The sequence below is a fragment of the Microcaecilia unicolor genome, chromosome 1 (assembly GCF_901765095.1).
Source record: "Microcaecilia unicolor chromosome 1, aMicUni1.1, whole genome shotgun sequence".
Classification (NCBI taxonomy): Eukaryota; Metazoa; Chordata; class Amphibia; order Gymnophiona; family Siphonopidae; genus Microcaecilia; species Microcaecilia unicolor.
The window spans coordinates 678,716,527-678,739,592 of record NC_044031.1 but is presented as its reverse complement, the minus strand read 5'-3'; positions in this window follow the sequence as shown (position 1 = coordinate 678,739,592).

The window sequence follows — 23,066 nt, the reverse complement described above, 5'->3', positions numbered from 1 at the left end:
TTTTTCACGGAGAGAGTAGTGGATGCTTGGAATGCCCTCCCGCGGGAGGCGGTGGAAATGAAAACGGTAACAGAATTCAAGCACGCGTGGGATAAACATAAAGGAATCCTGTTCAGAAGGAATAGATCCTAAGGAGTTTAGCCGAGATTGGGTGGCACAGCCGGTGGCGGGAGGCGGGGACAGTGCTGGGCAGACTTATTCGGTCACTGCCAGAGCTGGTGGTGGGAGGCGGGGCTGGTGGTTGGAAGGCGGGGATAGTGCTGGGCAGACTTACACGGTCTGTGCCCTGAAAAGGACAGGTACAAATCAAGGTAAGGTATACACAAAAAGTAGCACATATGAGTTTATCTTGTTGGGCAGACTGGATGGACCATACAGGTCTTTTTCTGCCGTCATCTACTATGTTACTATGTACCAAACCCCAGCCTTGGCTGACCTCTAGAATCTGCTACCTACGTTCCTCTGCCCGCTCTGCCGAACGCCTTTGGCTGAAATCTCATGGCCATGCTGACTTCATACATTTCAAATTCTTGCTGACCTCCTTCCAGTCTGCTCTTTTACTTGCCAAACAGGACTATTACATCCAGTTGACAAATTCTCTTGGCTCAAACCCTCAACGTCTCTTTGCCACACTGAACTCTCTCCTCAAAGTGCCTTCACCTCCAACTCCCCCTTCACTTTCTCCCCAGACTCTGGCTGACTACTTTCATGATAAGGTTCACAAGATTAAACTTGAATTCTCAACCAGGTCACCTCCACCTCTCCTTCCCTTAGTCCATTCTCTCAACCCTCCAACCCCTGCCTCCTTTTCTTCCTTTCCTGAAATCACTGAAGAGGAAACTACACATCTTCTTTCCTCCTCGAAACTAACTACCTGTTCCTCTAATCCTATTCCCACCCATCTACTTAACACTCTCTCTCCTACTGTCATCCCTTTTATCTGTCATATCCTCAATGTTTCACTTTCCACTGTGACTGTTTCTGATACCTTCAAACATGCCGTAGTCACACCACTCCTTAAAAAACCTTCATTGGACCCTACCTGTCCTTCCAACTATCGCCCCATCTCCCTCCTCCCTTTCCTATCCAAGATACTTGAACATGCTGTTCACCACCGTTGCCTTGACTTTCTTTCATCTCAAGCTATTCTTGATCCACTTCAATCTGGCTTTCACCCCCTTCATTCAACTGAAACAGCACTTGCTAAAGTCTCCAATGACCTCTTCCTGGCCAGATCCAAAGGTCTCTATTCTATCCTCATCCTCGATCTATTTGCTGCTTTTGACACTGTTGATCACAGCCTACTCCTTGATACACTGTCCTCACTTGGATTTCAGGGCTCTGTTCTTTCCTGGTTTTCTTCTTCTTATCTCTCCCAGCGTAGTTTTAGTGTATACTCTGGTGGATCCTCCTCTACTTCTATCCCACTGTCAGTTGGTGTACCTCAGGGATCTGTCCTGAGACCTCTTCTTTTCTCCATCTATACTTCTTCCCTTGGTACTCTGATCTCATCCCATAGGTTTCAGTATCATCTTTACACTGATGATTCCCAGATCTACCTCTCCACACCAGAAATCTCAGCAGGAATCCAGGCCAAAGTATCAGCCTGCCTGTCTGACATTGCTGCCTGGATGTCTCACCACCATCTGAAACTAAACATGACCAAGACTGAGCTTCTTATCTTTCCCCCTAAACCATCCTCTCCTCTTCCCCCATTCTCTATTTCTGTGGATAACACTCTCATCTTTCCTGTCTCATCCGCTCGTAACCTTGGGGTCATCTTCGACTCCTCCCTCTCCTTCTCTGCACATATTCAGCAGACTGCTAAAACCTGTCGTTTCTTTCTCTATAATATCACCAAAATTTGCCCTTTCCTTTCTGAGCACACTACCACAACCCTCATCCACACTCTTATCATCTCTCACTTAGACTATTGCAACTTGCTTCTCACAGGTCTCCCACATAGCCATCTCTCTCCTCTTCAATCTGTTCAAAATTCTGCTGCACGACTAATATTCCGCCAGTATCGCTATGCTCATATTAGCCCTCTCCTCAAGTCACTTCACTGGCTCCCTATCCATTTCCATATATTTTATTTTTATTACATTTGTACCATATACAGTTCAAACTCCTCTTATTGACTTATAAGTGCATTCACTCTGCAGCTCCTCAGTACATCTCCACTCTCATCTCTCCCTACATACACTCCTCCCTGGGAACTCCGTTCACTGGGTAAATCTCTGTTATCTGCACTCTTCTCCTCCATCGCTAACTCCAGACTCCGTTCCTTTTATCTTGCTGCACCATATGCCTGGAATAGACTTCCTGAGCCGGTACGTCAAGCTCCATCTCTGGCCGTCTTCAAATCTAAGCTAAAAACCCACCTTTTTTATGCTGCTTTTAACTCCTAACCCTTATTCACTTGTTCAGAACCCTTATTTTATCATACTCACTTTTAATATTCCCTTATCTCTTATTTGTCCTGTTTGTCTGTGCTAATTAGATTGTAAGCTCTGTTGAGCAGGGACTGTCTTTTCATGTTCAAGTGTACAGCACTGCGTACGTCTAGTAGCGCTATAGAAATGGTAAGTAGTAGTAGTTGTAATAGTAGTAGTAGAGATATGATAGAGATGATTAAATACCTCCATGGCATAAATGCACAGGAGACGAGTCTCTTTCAATTGAAAGGAACCTCTGGAATGAGGGGGCATATGATGAAGGTGAAAGGGGACAGACTCAGAAGTAACCTGAATAAATACTTCTTCGTTGAAAGGGTGGTGAATTCAAGAAAGCTTGGAACAAGTACATAGGATCTCTAAGGGAGACAGTGGCGTGCAGTCAGGACATTCAGGTATTCACTGAATCCCCACCCTGCCCTACCAACATACTATTTAACCTTTGATCCAGTTGGTCTCTTATTTATTTATTTGTTGTGTTTGTATCCCACATTTTCCCACCTATTTGCAGGCTCAATGTGGCTTACATTGTTCAGTCATGGCAATCGCCATTCCAGAATGAGAGATGAAAGTGGTATTACATAGAGAACATGAATGACAAAATAAAATTAAGCAAACAGGTATAAAGAGATCATATTCGGAATAATAGATAAAGTGGTAATGCGTTAAAGTTCATATGAAGGATCGTTGCGGTATGCCTTGTTGAAGAGGCAGGTTTTCAGTGATTTCCGAAAATTGGTTAGGTCGCGCTGGTTTTTCACGTCAAGTGGTAATGCATTCCATAGCTGCATGCCTATGTAGGAAAAACTGGATGCATGTGTTAATTTGTATTTTAGTCCTTTGCAGCTGGGGAAATGAAGATTTTTGAATGTGTGTGCTGATCTTTTAGTATTCCTGGGTGGCAAGTCTATGAGGTTTGACATGTAAGTCGGGGCATCACCGTAAATGATTTTATGAGCCAAGGTGCAGACCTTGAACGTAATACGTTCTTTGAGTGGAAGCCAATGCAGTTTTTCTCTTAGGGGTTTGGCACTCTCATATTTTGTCTTACCAAATATGAGTCTGGCTGCAGTATTTTGGGCTGTTTGAAGCTTCTTGATGATTTGTTCTTTACAACCAGCATAGAGTGCATTGCAGTAATCTAAGTAATCCCTTGTCAGCACAAGAGCAGGCAACACAATTGGTGCAAGGAGTATTCCCACCTCACAGGGCCTTCAGTAGATACACTGAGGGCCAGATGCACTAAACTTAATGAGCCAGCAACTTGGTTTTTAAACTAGTTCTAGCCGGTTTAGCGTACAAGTAGTAAACCGGGACATGCACAAAAGGGTTCTCCGAGCCATTTTCCTGTCACGGTAGCAGCTAACAAAAAAGCAGAATGCAAAGCTATTATAATGAGCTAATTACTATTATAATGTGCATGCAATGTGATGCACTGCCGTTTCCGACCCCATGCACAAAAGCAGTCCCTACCTTTACCGTGAAAATTTTAAAGGGAGGTCTGGACCTGCCGGTTCTTCAGTATCGCAAGTAGGAGAAAGGGAGAAACAAGGCAGGGAAGTTGGAGCACAAAAAAAAAAGTACACCGGCTTACACACAGCTTCTTTGCATGTATGAAAGCCATGCCATGATTCTTTTTTCAAATGACATTTTACTGACAAGAAATTGGGGGGGGGGGCAGTCAGTGGTGTGCTGGTAAATGTTTAACAACAGGCTCTCTCCCCCGTCCACCTCTGCGCCCCCCCCCCCCAAATTGCAGAGCTGGCTATAGATGGGGAGAGAGCCTGGGGAGGGGGCAATGCATTACTCCAGGAAAAAAAAATCCCAGGTTCCAATCTAATTCATGTTTAATGTGGGATAAAATGCCATAAATAAGTAAATAAATATAAACTTTTAATGTTGAGCACCTGATTCTCAAAGTGGACATATTCCAATCACTATAATGAAAATAAAATGATTTTTTTTTCTACCTTTGTTGTCTGGTGACTTTGTTTTTCTGATCATGCTGGCCCAGTATTCGATTCTGCTGCTATCTGTCCTCTTAAATGGAAAGGAAGCCCTGGAAACGGAGTTATTTCTTCACTTTCTGCCTTTCTTCTTCATTTCTTGCCCTACATCTGTAAGTAAAAGCTGGGTCTTCCGCAAACTTGACTGTCCAGTGGATCCAGCTTCTGCCTATTTTCTTCATCCATGTGCAGTTTTTCTCCTCTCTTCCTTTTCCCTCATCTCATCTCCTTCCTCACTCTTCCCTCTCCTCCATGTCCAGCATGTCTTCTCTCCCCCTCCCCTCTCCTCCACCCATGTCCAGCAACCCTCCTCTCCCCCCTGCCCTCCCCTCCATCCACCCATGTCCAGGAACCCTCCTCTCCCCTCCATCCACCCATGTCCAGGAACTCTCTCTCCCCCCTCCCCTCCATCTACCCATGTCCAGGAACCCTTCTCTCCCCTCCATCCACCCATGTCTAGCAACTCTCCTCTCCCCTGCCTTCCCCTCCATCCACCCATGTCCAGCAATCTCCTCTCCCCTATATAACCATTTTCTTCTCTTCCAGTATCCTCCCAGCCAGGCAAACAAGCAAGCAGGGTCCTCGCCGCTTTATTCACCTCAGTGCTGCCCTTTCTTCAACCTGCGGCCCCTCTTCCCCCCTGGACTCTCAGCTGCACTCTGCCCTTTCTCATCTCTCCGTACCAGCCGCATTGGACATAGGCTTAACGGGGACGTCAACACTATTCATCACCGTTCTCAAACCCAGCAAAGGCCACGGCTCCGCTGTTGAACAAGACTCTGTCCCAGCCTTACTTCCCACCTTCTTTCTTGTGGACGCTATTGCGGGGCCCTGTTACCTTCCTCTCACTAACCTCACATTGGTCTAAACCGACGCCAATCAGCAGAGCTCCAGCCTCTGATTGGCTTGGCTAAGTTGGCTCCCATTTGCTCCCCACCGCCCGCGGACTAAACCGATGCCAATCAGCAGAGCTCCAGCCTCTGATTGGCTTGGCTCCCATTTGCTCCCCACCATCCGCGGACTGTGGCGTGGCGGTGGCTGAAGGCGGGTGAGCGCATATAGGAAAGGAAAGGATAGCGCGCCCAGAGGCGCAGCTGGGAGTGTCTATGGGCTGGCTCTCCTTTCTGGATAACGGGACGGCGGCACGCTAGCAGCCACAGTTTTCCATTAGTAAGTCGGCCAAGCAGAAGCTTCCCTACTGCCGGGCCTTGCTGGAATCTGGCCAGTGAAAAACAGAACCCCCTTAAACGGGGTAAGCATGGCTTGTGGCGCCCTCCTGCCATGCTTACCTCGTTTACTGGAGCCGGCTCGCCCATGCAGAACAACCGGCTCGCAAGATGTTAAAAAATTTAACAAGCGGCTCTTGCGAGCCGGTGCAAGCCGGCTCCAGCACACCACTGGGGGCAGTAAATGTAAAGCATAAAAGTAATGGTGACTTACCAAAAATACAAGGAAGACAAGAGTCAAACAGCCTCGGCTGGGAAACAGCATCTCCCATGCTTAGAAGCATAACAGGAGCTAAACCAATTGGACAGTGTCAGCCTGGGATGTCCCGCCCACTCACTACTGGAGGGGGACATCTGGAAGTTCGGATCCAATCAGCTCACAGCTCTAAAGTGATATCATCAGGGAAGCCCTGCAGGGAGGAGGAGCTGGGACAGCAACCAGCCAATGAGAGTCCATCTTCAGGGAGATGGGCGTTCCAGGATGTCAGCCGATCAATAGAAGGAAGCAGCAAGACAGCTGGGGGTGGAACCAAGCCCTGATGCTGATTCCTCAGAGCCCAGAGCAGCAGCAGAATATGGACCTCGGGAAATATCTTCTAATTCTCAGTTTCCACATTGCATGGAACATCTTGGAGGTGACGCTTTCCACTTGTTTATCTTTAGGCTTATATAGCTCAGAGCCCCCACCATTTCTACCTCTTGTGGGATATAATGGGTGAATAATATTTTTAATTTTTGTGAGGAATGGGAACAGTGCTACTCTTCATTCCCCCTCAGTTTAATCTCTAACCATAACCCCTCTCAATATCATAACTGCCAAGAGGAACTAAGGGAGTCTTTTACTAAAGATTAGCTCAAATTATCTGCATCAGGGCCCATTTTATTCCCATGGGCCTTGCTGCAGATAACTCAAGATAATCTTTAGTAAAAGACCCCCCTAAGTTTTAAAAGGGAAAGGGAATTGGGCCTTTTCTATGGTTTTTGCAACTACATTCAAAGTTGTTTACAGTGTACCTGGGGCAATAGAGGGTTAAGTGACTTGTCCAGAGTCATAAGGAGCTAGAGTAGGAATTGAACCCAGTTCCCCAAGATCAAAGTCTGCTGCACTAACCACTAGGCTACTCCTCCTCAATTCATGATATTCCATGCTTCCACAACCTCCTTCCCTTTTCCCATCCTTCTAATGAATTACCTTATTTATCCCAATGGCTGCAAGGTTGAACAAAAGAGCAAATACCAGCAGCTACCCAAAACTGACCCTGCTCAATTTGCAATATTATACATTCCCACCCAGTGATTCTTGGGCTCGTTCAGTTGTGGGGAGAAGTTGATAGATTCAAACCATGAGCACAAAAATCTGAAAATTATCTTTCTTTGCTTTTTCTTGATTTTCTCTTCCTAGTCTACCCTTTTTCTGCCACTTCATCCCTCTGTTCACCCCTCAATGCTTCTTCCTCTCTTTTTTCAGAACCCTTTTCTCAGCCTCTCACCTCTCCTGCCACTTCATCCCTCTCTTCGCTTTTTAGTGCTTCTTCCCTCCAACCTGATCCTCTCTTTTTTCAGAACCCTTTTCTTAGCCTATCTCCCCTATCAGCCCCCTTTTCTCTGAATCCCACACAGTTCCTATCCCTATCCTCATCTGTTTCTCTTTCTTCAGCTCCTCCCTCATCCACGTATCTTTGTATCACAGACCATGCCCCCCTGCTTGCATTCATTTCAGTTCTGTTCTCCTTTTTACATTCCAAATCTCTTCCCTCAGCCTCTCTTCCCCTTACAGCCCATCTGTTCCAGCTCTCAATGCTTGTCTACTCTTTTCTTCCTCACTCCTTACCCAGTGCCTGCCTCAGCAATTCTCCCCCTCTCTATGGTGGACAAAAGACAGGAAGCCTATCTGACAAACTGCAGCTCTTCTCAGCTCCCTGCTATTAGCATATTGGTCAGATATTCCTTAGCCAGCCAATAGAGCTGCAGAGGAGGCAGGACCAATGTCTTAGGAGACACAACCTTCCATCCTGCTTTCCCCTGCAGCCTATTGGCTGGCTAAGTAATGTCTGACCAATGGTGTCTCCTAAGCTACTGTTCCTTATTGGCTGGCTAAGAATGTTTGACCAATGTGCTGCAAGGGGAAGTGGGAGCAGTAGCTGAGACATAGCCTTCCTTCCTGCTTTCCCATGCAGCTCTACATCCCAAGAGTTTTAATGACAGGAGGCAATGTGATATCACAAGGATGAAGCCTGTCCACCCAAGAAGGTTTTCATTCTCCCAATGCAGCTGTCGCCATCTTGGTACACTCAAAACAATGCAATTGATAGGGCAACAAGCTCCACCTACTGGCTTCAGCCCACATGATGGGCCAGGCACACTCCCGCTGTCTCCTGTCATTAAACCTCCTTGCTATCCCAAATATTTCAACTCTGATGTCTGGACAGTGCTGGAAAGATATTTGGGGTGCCCTAGCATCCAAAGAGCTGGAGCCTATCCAGCTTATTTTCGAAAGAGGTTGCCAGCCATCTTCCAACACAAATCAGGAGATGGCCAGCGATCTCCTGAAGTCGGCAAAAATCTGTATAATCGAAAGCCAATTTTGGCCGGCTTCAACTGCGTTCTGTCGCAGAGCCGGCGAAAGTTCAAGGGGGTGTGTTGGTACGGTAGCAAAGGCAGGATGGGGGCGGGACGGGGGCGTGCGTTGAGATGGCCGGCTTCGCCCGATAATGGAAAAAAGAAAGCTGGCCTTGACAAGCATTTCGCCGGCTTTACTTGGTCCCTTTTTTTTCAGGTCCAAGTCCCAAAAAAGTGCCTGAACTGACCAGATGACCACCAGAGGGAATCGGGGTTCACCTCCCCTTACTCCCCCAGTGGTCACCAACCCCCTCCCACCTTCAAAAAAACAACTTTAAAAACTTTTTTTGCCAGCCTCTATGCCAGCCTCAAATGTCATACTCAGGTCCATCACAGCAGTATACAGGTCCCTGGAGCAGTTTTAGTGGGTGCAGTGGACTTCAGGCAGCCAGACCCAGGCCCATCCCCCCTACCTGTTACATTTGTGGTGGAAAATGGGAGCCCTTGAAAACCCACCCAAAACCCACTGTACCTACATGTAGGTGCCCCCCTTCACTCCTTAGGGCTATGGTAGTGGTGTATAGTTGTGGGGAGTGGGTTTTGGGGGGCTCAGCACCCAAGGTAAGGGAGCTATGCACCTGGGAGCTATTTAAATTTTTTTTTTTTTTACTTTTTAGAAGTGCCCCCTAGGGTGCCCAGTTGGTGTCCTGACATGTGAGGGGGACCAGTGCACTACGAATCATGGCGCCTCCCACGACCAAATGCCTTGGATTTGGCCGGGTTTGAGATGGCCGGCTTCGGTTTCCATTATGGGCAAAAACCGAGGCTGGCCATCTCAAATCCAGCCATCTCTGACATTTGGACAGCTCCAACCGTATTATCGAAATAAAAGATGGCCGGCCATCTTTTTCGAAAATATGGTTGGCTCCGCCCATTTACGGAGCCAGCCCCGGAGATGGCCGGCCATGGAGATGGGCATCCCCATTCGAAAATGCTCCTCTATGAGTCATCTAAAGAGTTCTTCGGTAAGTATCCACACAAAATCCATAAAATACTAAGAGATTTTGAGCTAGGTTCTGTTGGCTTCAGTGAAAGTTACAAACTTAGCACACAGATTCTTACAATTCCAAGCACTATTTTTCTTCACCCAACACATAATTAAACTCTGGAATTCGTTGCCGCAGAACGTAGTGAAGGCGGTTAGCTTGGCAGAGTTTAAAAAGGGGTTGGACGGTTTCCTAAAGGACAAGTCCATAGACCGCTACTAAATGGACTTAGGAAAAATCCACAATTTCGGGAATAACTTTTATAAAATGTTTATATGTTTGGGTAGCTTGCTAGGTGCCCTTGACCTGGATTGGCCGCTGTCGGGGACAGGATGCTGGGCTCAGTGGACCTTTGGTCTTTTCCCAGTATGGCATTACTTATGTACTCTACAGCAACAGTGGAAAGATCGTTCTTTGCTTTAAAAACAATGAAAAGCTATTGCAAGAATACAACAGGGCAGGAGAGACTTTCATCTCTAGCAAAGCTGTCAATTGAAAAAGAGCTACTCCTAACTTTAAAGTCAAATACAAAATTATATGATGATATCACTGAGCATTTTATAAAACAAGGAGAGGAGAATGGAGTTTCATTTTAAATTAGCATTTCCAGAAAGCACTTAGCTCTACCCACAATTCAGCCCAAGCCCTTGTTGAAAAGGACAAGATTGAAAGGAGCTATTTTAAAGGCAACTAACATTTATGTTAATATATTACATAAAGGAAAGAGGAAAAAAAGGCCACTCTAGTTCTCAAACGTAGTAGCCAAAAAGGTAAGGGAAAGGAGGTTCACCTTCATATGATATAAGATTACTCAGAAAGAAGAAGACAGGCAAGAATACCTGGATAAGTTAAGAGAAGCTGGAAAAGCTCTCAGGAAAGCGAAGAGGCAAATGGAAGAAAAGATAGCTAATACGGTAAAATTGGGGGGGGGGGGGGGGGAGACATTTTTCAGATATATAAGCAACAGGAGGAAGTGCCAAAATAGCATTGTGAGGCTCAAAGCAGAAGGGGAGGAATACATGGAAGCTGATAAGGATAAAGCTGAACTGCTTAACAATTATTTCTGTTCTGTGTTCATGGATGAAAGGCCAGAGGTAGGACCGCAGAAAACAAATGCAAAAGAGAATGGACAGACGCCAGAGGGTGGTGGTGAATGGAGTTAGCTCGGAGGAGGGAAAGGTGAGTAGTGGAGTGCCTCAAGGATCGGTGCTGGGGCCAATTCTGTTCAATATATTTGTGAGTGACATTGCCGAAGGGTTAGAAGGTAAAGTTTGCCTATTTGCGGATGATACCAAGATCTGTAACAGAGTGGACACCCCGGAGGGAGTGGAAAACATGAAAAAGGATCTGAAGAAGCTAGAAGAATGGTCTAAGGTTTGGCAATTAAAATTCAATGCCAAGAAATGCAAAGTGATGCACTTAGGGAATAGAAATCCACGGGAGACGTATGTGTTAGGCGGCGAGAGTCTGATAGGTACGGACGGGGAGAGGGATCTTGGGGTGATAGTATCTGAGGATTTGAAGGCGATGAAACAGTGTGACAAGGCGGTGGCTATATCTAGAAGGTTGTTGGGCTGTATAGAGAGAGGTGTGACCAGCAGAAGAAAGGGAGTGTTGATGCTCCTGTATAAGTCGTTGGTGAGGCCCCCTCTGGAGTATTGTGTTCAGTTTTGGAGGCCGTATCTTGCTAAGGATGTAAAAAGAATCGAAGCGGTGCAAAGAAAAGCTACGAGAATGGTATGGGATTTGCGTTAGAAGACGTATGAGGAGAGACTTGCTGACCTGAACATGTATACCCTGGAGGAAAGGAGAAACAGGGGTGATATGATACAGACGTTCAAATATTTGAAAGGTATTAATCCACAAACGAACCTTTTCCGGAGATACGAAGGCGGTAGAACGAGAGGACATGAAATGAGATTGAAGGGGGGCAGACTCAAGAAAAATGTCAGGAAGTATTTCTTCACGGAGAGAGTGGTGGATGCTTAGAATGCCCTCCCGCGGGAGGTGGTGGAGATGAAAACGGTAACGGAATTCAAACATGCGTGGGATAAACATAAAGGAATCCTGTTCAGAAGGAATGGATCCTCAGGAGCTTAACCGAGATTGGATAGCAGAGCCGGTAGTGGGAAGCGAGGCTGGAGGTTGGGAGGCGGGGATAGTGCTGGGCAGACTTATACGGTCTGTGCCTGAGCCAGTGGTGGGAGGCGAGACTGGAGGTTGGGAGGCAGGGATAGTGCTAGGCAGACTTATACGGTCTGTGCCAGAGCCGGTGGTGGGAGGCGGGGATAGTGCTGGGCAGACGTATACGGTCTGTGCCAGAGCCGGTGGTGGGAGGCAGGGATAGTGCTGGGCAGACTTATACGGTCAGTGCCCTGAAGAGCATAGGTACAAATCAAAGTAGGGTATACACAAAAAGTAGCACACATGAGTTGTCTTGTTGGGCAGACTGGATGGACCGTGCAGGTCTTTTTTCTGCCGTCATCTACTATGTTACTAAGTATGATATACCAAGCCCGTTCTCAGAGAACAGTGTTCGTGAGGAGCTAGCTAAACTAAAAGTAGACAAAGCGATGTGGCTCCGCTGACTGACTTCTTCAGTGCTTCCTTAGAGTCTGGAGAAGGGCAGATGTGGTATCTTTGCACAAGAGTGGAAGTAAAGAGGAGGTTGGGAATTACAGACCTGTCAGTCTGACCTTGGTAGTGAGTAAACTAATGGTAACGCTTGTAAAGTGAAGAATAGTGAGGCTTCTCAAATTGAATGGAATGCAGGACCCGAGGCAGCATGGCTTCACTAGAGGCAGGTCGTGTCAGACAAATCTGATTTATTTTTTCGACTGGGTGACCAAACAGTTGGACGTGGGAGGGGTTCTGGATGTGGTGTATTTGAATTTCAGCAAGGCCTTTGACACGGTTCCACACAGTCAACTCATAAATAAACTGAGTTCCCTCTGTATTTATTTATTTATTACATTTGTACCCCACATGAGACCTAGAGTATCTAACTGGGTTAAAAATTGGTTGAACGGAAGGAGACAGAGGGTCATGGTAAATGAAGCTTTCTCTGAAGATAAAGAAGACCAGTCCGTCTGAGAGAGAGAGAAAGTTGAGTGTGCATGAGAGTGTTCCTCTGTGCTGAGGGTCCAGAGTCAACCTGGGTGAGACTTGAGTTTCACATGTATCCTGGAAATCATGTGCTGTTCTCTGCTTTTGCCTCTTGTTTGTGGATACCCAACAACCTGCTGCTTCTGCCTCAGAACATCAGAGAAAATCTGTATTGCTCAAAATATTTTTTCATGTAATCTGCAATTCTACACCACATAATATCAATCAGTGTATAACTCTGAAGGATAGATTTCGGAAAGGTGACAGTAATAAAGAACTTAAGTTTCTTCAATTCAACACAGAAGTCAAAAGGAGAAGTGGCAAATGTTATAGGTGACTCTCAGAAAGAGACCAAAATGTGACATTGTTCAGCACAAACTGTGAGTATATTAATCTTAGTTAAGGGTACGCATTGCACAAGTGTTTAGCACATCTACTGAATCCCCTGCTATAATTTCACTGTACGCCACTGAAGGGAGAGGAAGGGATAGTAGATGGCCTACCTGTTTGATGCTGCTTTCGACTCCTGACTTGTCACTTTTATCTTATCCTTGTGTCCTTCTGTCTGTCCTTCCCTTATCCTTATTGATCCTGTTTGTTTGTCCTGATTTAGATTGTAAGCTCTTTTGAGCAGGGACTGTCTTTCTTCATGTTCAATTGTATAGCGCTGCGTACGACTGGTAGTGCTATAGAAGTGATTTATAGCAGGGGCGTATCTGGAATCCAGCGGTAGGGGGTCCAGAGCCAGAGAGGGGGGGCACATTTTTGCCTCCCTCCCCCCCTCCCCCGCCGCCTCTCTCCACCCCCTCCCCGCCGTCAACCCTCCCCCACTGCTTACTTTTGCTGGCGGGGGGCCCCAACCCCCGCCAGCCAAGGTCCGACCCGCAATCTCCATATTTCGTCTTCCTCCGTGGCCATGTGCTTCAAGGAAGTAACACTGCAGTGCTGATTCGTTGAATCCAGTTCGGCGTCTGACGTCGCAGCGACGTCAGACGCCGAACTGGATTCAACGAATCAGCACTGCAGCGTTACTTCCTTGAAGCACATGGCCACGGAGGAAGACGAAATATGGAGGTCGGACCTCGGCTGGCGGGGGTTGGGGCCCCCCGCCAGCAAAAGTAAGCAGCGGGGGAGGGTTGACGGCGGGGAGGGGGGCCAGGGCGAAATCTGCGGGGGCCCAGGCCCCTGTGGCCCCACGCAGATACGTCCCTGATTTATAGTAGTAGTAGATGGCATGGATGGGCAGACTGGATAGGTCATATGGTCTTTATCTGCCTTCATTTATTTCTATAAAATTACTAATACAAAGAAAGATACATAAAGAGAAGCTCATTTTCTCTTGTAACACATTTTTTCCAGATTTCCTCTGTCATATCTGTATTTGCTGATTTCTTAATAACTTAAATCTAAAAACAGATCCTCCAATCTACAGGGAAGCAGGAAGGAAAGCAGGAAGCAGGCCACTACCTCATGGGAATGTGGCAAGCTATGTTATTCACTGCACTGTTTAACAAGGCACTCTAAAACCCAGCTGGGCTTTCAATTACTAGTAAATGAGCCAGTGGTCAGTGGTAGATCAATAGGATCATTAATGGGGTTGGGGAGAGAGAGGGGGTTGATGGGAACCAGAAAAAGTCTGACCAACACAGCAGGAGTTTAAATTGTGGGCCTCCTGTCCTGGCAACACTGTCAATCATCTTAATGAAGAGATCCGGTCTGGATTAAGAAATCGGTTGTGGGATAAATAATTTTTATTGGGCTTGTGGCTCCTATTTAATATCTTTCAATCAATACCAGGCCAAACTGTGTGCAGAGGACATAATAGAACACAATTACTTAGTGGTCCTGGCAACTCTGAGAGGAGTGCTGCCCTTTCTTCAGGCAGCCATGATACTGTCACACAAGACAAAAGCTAAATAAAATGATACTATTACCCCAACTGGTCTCTTGCTGGTCCAGCACATCAGCTAGCTTGCTAAAACTTCCTTCAGCTTCCACTACAGTCACTGGCAGAGTGCAAAGAATCTGTAGGGCTATGTACAAGTCACTGAAACTGAGCTGCAGATTCTTGTAAATCTCATGTGAAGTGGACAAAGTTTATATGATTCCAAAAGCAGGATCTGAAGAATTGTTTTTTCAATGTAACGTTTCACAAGGAAAATTCTTACTTAGATCTATAGGATTCTTTTGAAGATGACAATTTTGGAGGTAATCTTCTATGATTTATTATTATTATTATTATTTATTGCATTTGTATCCCACATTTCCCCACCTCTTTGCAGGTTCAATGTGGCTTACAATACATCATGAATAGTGGAAATAAGAAGGGAATAGACGTTTGGTATTACAGAAGGATTTTGGGTTACATGATAATGAAAAACATGATAGTAAAACAACAAGAGAACATTTTAAGACAGTATTGGATACATGTGGGGGAGTTCACTTGTGTTAATCTTTGTTGTATGTCCTATTAAAGAGATGGGGCTTCAGTAGTTTGCGAAAGTTGGTTAGATCATAAATCGTTTTTAGGTTGCACGGCAGCACATTCCAGATTTGGGTGCTCATATATGAAAAGGTTGATGCGTGCATTAGTTTGTATTTTAGACCTTTACAGTTGGGGAAATGTAGATTAAGGAATGTGCGAGATGATTTTTTAGCATTCCTGGGTGGTAAGTCTATCAAGTCTGACATGTAGGCTGGGGCTTCGCCGTGGATGATTTTGTGAACTAGGGTGCATATTTTGAACGTGATGCGTTCTTTGAGTGGGAGCCAGTGTAACTTTTCTCGTAGGGGTTTAGCACTTTCATATTTTGATTTTCTGAATATGAGTCTGGTTGCTGTATTCTGGGCTGTCTGGAGTTTTTTTGAGTATTTGCTCTTTGCATCCAGCTTTCCCCTGTGCGAGTTTTGAAAATTACCCAGGGAAATTATGCACTTACATTTACACTTGGTCCTTCACACGCACAATCCCCTGATTCGGTAAAGGTCGCAAAATATTGCACTCACAAATTTAGGCATGTTCCCAATTTGCATGAGCAATTTAATTGAAAAACAAGCAATTAGTGCCAATAATTGGCTTTTTAACAATTATTGACACTAATTACATTTAATTGGGACCAACGCACGTAAAGTTAGGTGCGAGGTCCACACCTAAAATTTACACGTGTTCCAAAAATGGGGGCACGGAAACGGGAGGATCATGCGCATTTCGGGGCAAAACGGAGGAGCAATTACAGAATAATGGTGCTCTGCACATAAATTTAGGTACAGGCATTTGCACCACGTTTTCATTGGTGCCTAAATTTACATGCAACTTTCCACTTATGAATACCGTTTAAGGGGGAGTTTTGGTGCTGATTTTTATAAGGCACCATTTACAGAATTTACCCCATTTTCAAAACTGTGAACCAATAGTGTAGCATTTGTTTACGCTTTCCAAAAATACTAGGACTAGGGGGCATGTGATGAAGCTGCAATGTAGTAAATTTAAAACGAATCGGAGAAAGTTTTTCTTAACATGTAATTAAACTCTGGAATTCATTGCCAGAGAATGTGGTAAATGTGGTTAGCTTAGTGGGGTTTAAAAAAGGTCTGGACAGCTTCCTAAAGGAAAAATCCATAGGCCATTATTAAATTGACTTTAGGAAAATCCACTGCTTATCTCAAGCAGCATAAAATATATTGAACTTTTTCAGGATCTTGCCAGGTATATGTGGCCTGGATTGGCCACTGTTGGAAACAGGATGCTGGGCTTGATGGACCTTTGGTCTGTCCCAGTGTGGCAATACTTATGTACTTATGTACTTATGCAATGTTAACATGGGTAGGCACAAGTCTGACCCGTGCAACCTATAGTCCTATTGACAAATAATACCTTGGACTGTACATAACAGATTTCTAAGTAGTGTGCAATAGCTGTCATGTATCGTAGGTAAGTATTTCAAATTCAATTATTTCAAGCACTTACCAATACTAGACAACATATACACTTATGGAAATAGTTCAGTTATATTAAAAGATGCCTTAAGAGGCAGTAACCCATAACTTAATGTACACTTGCGCAGACCCAAGTCTATTATAAAGGTAACCATCTCAAAACATTGTACAAAGTGTTCTAAACAGTCTAATGTTATGGCAATATAATTAATGACTGTAATTTACTACATATCATTTGACTTTGTTTTATGACAAAGAAATGCCTTATTAATCTGTATTAATAAAACAGATAAAATGTCAACAAAGTCTTTTTTCTTGTTATATCTATTGCAGTTTATAAATACACAAGAGGAATATTGTGTAGAAAGCAAACAAAGAACAGGTTACAGAAACATCAAATCCAATCATGTAGTAAAGTAAATATTGGTGTATTATTTTATAAGTCCCTTTTCTGGAATGCTCAAGGCAAAGAACAAAATAACTACAATAAAACAGCAATATCATGATAATCATAAGATGATAAGAAGTACAATGGACACATCACAGAACTAAAATGCTTTCCAGAAAAGGTACAAGTGGGCTTTATTTGTGACCTGACATGGGCTGTGTTTGGGTGTAAAGCAATGCCTGCCTCAGGGGTCAATTCAACAGGACTGCACAAATAATATAAAGCTGTTGCTGTCACGGCTGTGGCCGTGCCCTTGTGTCCAGACTCACCTTTTTTCCAGTGATCTGGCTCTGTGACTTCTCCAGACTGCCTTGTCCCTGCATAAATACATCTGCTGCCTGGTGTTCCTGCAATCCAAGCCAGTTCTGGTTTCCCTGCAATGCAAGCCTCGCTCTGGTTTCCCTGCAATCCAAGCCTCATTCCAAGTTGTGATATCATCAGCAAGTCCTTTATAAAGAACCATGGAACTCTCAAGCTTTGCCTTTGCAAGAGGTCTCTTAACCTTGTCTTTGTGTTCCCTGTTTAGATCCAATTCCAGCTTGGCTTGTTCCTGCATGCCTTGACTCCTGCCTAGTTTTGTTCCTGTGAGTCTTGTCCCTGAATGTTTTGTCTCTGAACCATGTTCTTGAAAGCCTTGCTTTTGTATATAAGTATTGCCACACTGGGACAGACCAAAGGTCCATCAAGTCCAGCATACTGTTTCCAACAGTGCCCAATCCAGGTCACAAATACCTGGCAAGATCCCAAAAAAGTTCAATACATTTTATGCTGCTTATCCCAGAAATAGCAGTGGATTTTCCCCAAGTCAATTTAATAATGGTCTATGGACTTTTCCTTTAGGAAGCCGTCCAAACTTTTTTAAAACCCCGATAAGCTAACCACTTTTACCACATTCTCTGGCAACGAATCCCAGAGTTTAATTACACGTTGAGTGAAGAAATATTTTCTCTGATTCGTATTAAATTTACTACTTTGTAGCTTCATCGCATGCCCCCTAGTCCTAGTATTTTTGAAATGAGTAAACAAACGAGTCACGTCTACCCGTTCCACTCCACTCATAATTTTAGAGACCTCTATCATTTCTCCCTTCTGCTGTCTTTTCTCCAAGTTGAAGAGTTCTTGAAGCTTTACTCCTGTGAAAGCCTTATTTGTGTACACCTTGTTCCTGAAACTTTACTCCTGTGTAGTCTTGTTCCTGCCTACCTATGTTTCTATGAGTCTTGTACCTGAAAGCTTTGTTTCTGTGTGTTTTGCTTTTGAACCTTGTTCCTGGAAGCTTGGCTCTTACTATAGGCAAACTCGTTTCCTGCTCTCTGTTAAAGCTAAAACTCTGTTCCTGCTTTCTGCTAAAGCCAAGCCAAGTCTGTTCCTGGTTCCTGATCCTGCCAAGCCAAGTCTGTTTTTGTTCCTGGTTCCTGATCCTGCAAAGGCAAGTCTGTTTATGGTTCCTGACCCTACCAAGTCAAGTCTGTTTATGGTTCCTGACCCTACCAAGTCAAGTCTGTTTATGGTTCCTGACCCTACCAAGTCAAGTCTGTTCCCGGTTCCTGTTTCTCCCAAGTCCTGTTCCTGTTAGCCAAGTTCTGTTCCTGGTTCCTGTTCCTGCCAAGTCAAATCTGGCTATTTCCTTGTCTGTAGTTTTGCTTCTATTTGTTCCGGTTGCCTAGCTCCTGTCCTGTTTTGTCTGTGTCTGGATCCAGTTCTTAACCTGTCTTGCCTTGCCGTGTTTGAACCCAGGTCTAGCCTTGTTCCTGTGTGGGTTCAGTTCTAGCCCTTTGCCTTGCTTTCTTGCCTTGTCTGGATTCAGCTTTCTTCTTGCATGTCTGCCTTGTCCAGTTGTACCTAGCCTTGCCTCATCTCATCCTGTCTGGATCCAGTCCTTGCCTTGTCCTTGTCTGGACCCAGTTTTAATCTAGTTCCGTGTCTTGCCTTGTTCTACCTTGCCTTGTATTGCTTGGGTCTCAGTCCCAGTTTTAATCCAGTTCCGAGTCTGCCTTGTCCTGTCTGGGTTCCAGTTCTGCCCCTTTGCCTTGCTTTCCTTGCCTCGCCTGGATCCAGTCCTTGTCTTGTCTATTGTGTCCTGTTACCTGTGTCCTGCCTTGTCAAGTCTCCTGGTTTAGTCTGTTCTGATTCCTGCCTAGTGTCAGCCCAGATGACTTGTCTGCCAAAGCTCCAGCTTTGGTCCAAGGGCTCACCATACCTGAATTCGTGATAGATTGCAAAGGCCCTTGAGGCCATGACAGTTGCTTAAAAGGTGATACTCAGAGAGTTATCAATCTGCTCTTAGAACGGTGAAACATCGACTTCATGGCATGTATTCATGGCAGTTTGTACCACATTAAGTCAATGTTTCACTGTCCTAAGAGAGGATACTCTCTGAGTATCACTTTTAACAACAGCTATGGGCCCTGTTTACTAAGCCGCACTATAGGTCCGCTAACATTTTAGTGTGCGCTAATGATAGAGACACCCATTATATACCTATAGGCATCTCTATCACTAGCGCACGCTAAAACGTTTGCACACCTATAGCGTGGCTTAGTAAAAGGGGCCCTATATTAATTGTGCTGTCCTGGTGTTATTATTATTATTTATTGTATTTGTATCCCACATTTTCCCATCTATTTGCAGGCTCAATGTGGCTTACAGAGACCTGTTATGGCAATGCCAGACCAGGTTACATCGTACAATTGGTGTTACAAAGAAGATAAAGTTAAAGAAGACAAGAAGGTTTGTTCAAGCAATTGTAGAAGGATACATCCTGAATAAAGTAGGATAGGTATTGTGTTATAGTTAGTTAAGGGTTCTCTTGGTAGGCTTTGTTAAAGAGGTAAGTTTTCAAGGCTTTGCGGAAGTTAGTTAATTCGTTGATCTTTCTCAGGTGGGTTGGAAGTGAGTTCCATAGCTGCGTACTCATATAAGTAAAGCTGGTTGCGTGTGTTTGTTTGTATTTTAGTCCTTTACAGCTGGGGAAGTGTAAGTTAAGAAAGGTACGGGAAGATTTCTTAGCATTTCTGGGTGGTAGGTCGACGAGGTCTAGCATGTAGGTCGGGGCATCTCCGTAAATGATTTTATGAACAATTGTGCAAATCTTGAATGTGGTACATTCTTTAAGTGGGAGCCAATGTAATTTCTTTCTTAGGGGTTTTGCACTTTCATATTTTGTTTTCCCAACTATGAGTCTGGCTGCGGTATTTTGGGCTATTTGAAGTTGAATTGACCCCTAAGGCAAGTGTTGTTTTACGCCAAACACAGCCTGAGTTGAGTCACAAATAAAGCACACGTACCTTTTCTTGAGAGCCCATTCTGCTTCTTTTCTGGATTGCATTGCTATGTCTTTGATCCTCTCCATTATAGAACTAAAATGCTTCAAATTCACACCTATATTTTAGGCACAATCGCTTATACTAGTAAGAAGGAAGCCTTTAGTGGAGACCTCCCTCCAGCTGACCAGCTTGCAGCCTACTTCAATGATAAAATTTTAACTCTAAGGTCTACTTCAGTAAGTTGTCTATCTGCCGTGGATGACTTCCTTAGCTCATTAGTACCATTTGCTGACCATTGCTCGGTCGACCGCATTTGGACAACCTTTAGTGGTATTCCGGTTGAAGCGGTATCCAAAACAATGCGAAAGTTCTCCAGCAAATACTGTGGCTTGGATGTTTGCCCCAATCATTTGTTAAAAACTGCACCACACTGCTTTTGTAGTTGACTTGACAACTCACCTCAATAATCTACTGTCAAAGGGTTTGTTTCCCCCGGACCACGGATGCATACTTCTCACGCCCATCCACAAAAACCCTAAGGTTAAACCTGATGTAATCACAAACTACCGTCCCATAGCTTCCATACCACTGTTGGTCAAGGTCATGGAGAGTATAGTCAACACTCAACTGAATGAATTCCTGACGAAGTTTGATATCCTGCACCATTCACAGTCTGGATTCCACGCCCAGTATAGTACCAAAACAGTGCTGGTTACTCTCCTGTCAAACTTCAAACGTGAGATATCGGTTGGGAAAAAACTTCTTTTACTGCAGTTTGACCTGTCCAGTGCTTTTGATATGGTGGATCACGAACTCCTTTTACACCTACTTGATACGTTTGGAGTGGGCGGTTTTGTTTTGCACTGGATTAAGGGCTTCCTGTCGTCTAGATCTTACCAGGTCAAAGTGAAATCTACCATTTCCGCTCCCTGGAGAGCCTCTTGTGGGGTGCCTCAAGGCTCTCCCCTATCACCTACATTGTTCAATATCATGCTGATCCCACTTGCTACAGCCCTCTACAACCTTGGTCTAAATCCGTACATCTATGCTGACGATGTCACCATCTACATTCCTTTTTGTAACACAGTAGCTGAAATCTCAGATCTGATTGCTGCAAGCTTTTCTACAATGGAACATTGGGCAAAGGTGTTTCGGTTCAAGTTAAATAAGGATAAAACCCAGTACCTTATTCTCCACTCCCCTTACTACACACTCCCAACAGATACCATCATTGTAAAGGACTACGTCCTCCCTATTTCTAAGTAGCCTAAAGCTCCTTGGGGTGAATTTGGACAAGCATTTGCATCTGGATGATCATGTACGAGTTGTCACTAAAAGAATGTTCAATGCAATGTGGAGGCTTCAGCAGATTAGATACTGCCTAACTAGAGAACTGTTTCGTACCCTTGTTCATTGGTTAGTGCTATCTCACCTAGATCACTGCAGCGGGATCTATGCAGGTTGCCATGAATATCTTTTGAAAAAGTTCCAGACTGCACAAAACACTGCAGCGAGATTAATCCTGGGAAAATCACGTTTTGAACATGCTCAACCTCTGCGCTTCCTTCTCCACTGGCTGCCCGTGAGGGAACGTATCTCTTTCAAAATTTGCTCACTAACTCATAAAATCATTTACGGGCAATCTCCGGAGTACATGCTTCGTCTCATTGACCTCCCACCCAGAAACGCAGTAGTCACCTCACGTTCGTATCTCAACCTGCACTTCCCAAATTGTAAAGGCATCAAATACAAGTCGATCTTCACTTCGTCTTTCCACTACTCCAGTGCCAAGAATTGGAATGTTTTGCTGAAATACTTAAAACTACAAATGGATCACCAACTGTTCAAGAAGCTGCTGAAGACTCACCTATTTGGATTGGCCTCCTCCCCCTATACTCATACCGATTAATTGTCCCACTGATATGCCCCCTTCCCCTTCCAATTGTCTCTTACCATAACTCTTACTGTATTGTTATTTTACTTAATCCTATGTAAACCACATTGTGCCTGCATGTGTGGGAAAATGTGGGGTAGAAATGTACTATAAATAAATAAATATATATATATCAGAAATAGAGCTGGTGTAAATGCTTGCACCTAGATTACTAACAAAAAAAATATGCATGTCAATTATAGTATTCTATAATTCACATGCATAACATATATCCCACCCAGACTCCATCCATGTGTATGCTCATCTTAAAATTTCATCCCATCACCCTTAGGCACCACTCTATCATAGCTAGAATATTGATATTTACATGCATATGTGCCAGTATTCTGGTCACTTATGCATGGTCTTGGCACCCTCCTTATAGAATTATTCCCTATATGATAGCATAGGATCTCACATGTAGAGCACAGACCTTCACCAAATACAGAATAGGGGCCTGAGAAACCTCTTTCAGCAGTGGATCTCTGAAGGAAGAGAAATTGAAATACATTTTGTCCAGTGCTGATCAAACTACAGAGATATATGAAATGCGCATTCCCAAAGCTGATATATCCAATCCCTAAATATCCAAAATAAAACACATCTTTGTCCTTTTGTTATCTGATCCTTTTTATTTTTCTAATGTGATTGGTCCTATATAATACTAACATGTTTACCCATGAAAATATGTGGTTTGAAAATCCCCTTCCCCTATATGTGGTTAAAACTAACCTCCCCCCCCCCCCAGTTTACTAAGTCACGCTAGCAGTTGCTATGTGTTAATGCCGACACAGCCCATCTTGCAACAGTACCTGGAGATCTTGATAACACCCTGCTTCTAACCTTGGATGTAGGCTCTACACAAATATATCCCAACTTGAGGCCTTGACCATTATAGAAAAAGCATTACGAAACCATACCACACACAGACGTATACTGAACCATTTGATTCTCATATGTGCCACCATAGCAGCGACGTTCCTAGGGTGGCTGACACCCGGGGCGGATCGCCGATGCGCCCCCCCCCCCCCGGGTGCAACGCGACCACACACCCCCCCCCCCCCCCCGGCAAAAGGACACCTCCC